Here is a 208-nt window from a genome sequence, read left to right on the forward strand (position 1 = left end):
CTTTGCGCAACTGCACGGAAAATATCTAGACTTCCTTTGTCCTTCATAAATAATCACTCTTACAAAAAATAAAAGATAATATTGCATAAAAAAAAATACATTGAAGCAACATATTTTCGCAGACTAAAGGTTATGGTTCATAAAAGTACATTAATTTTGAGCCTAATAAAAAGAACTTCGTATCTCAAATATTCTAAATGTTTGTGAC

General features: G+C 28.4%; 1 protein-coding gene across 1 annotated transcript in view; it reads right to left on the bottom strand.

The window, feature by feature from the left end:
- The window catches only part of LOC119594096 (phenoloxidase-activating factor 2-like), a gene marked incomplete in the record, with an annotated part of 12,169 nt that overhangs the window by 10,070 nt on the left and 1,891 nt on the right, over positions 1-208 (bottom strand).

The sequence above is a fragment of the Penaeus monodon genome, chromosome 33 (genome assembly GCF_015228065.2).
Source record: "Penaeus monodon isolate SGIC_2016 chromosome 33, NSTDA_Pmon_1, whole genome shotgun sequence".
Lineage (NCBI taxonomy): Eukaryota > Metazoa > Arthropoda > Malacostraca > Decapoda > Penaeidae > Penaeus > Penaeus monodon.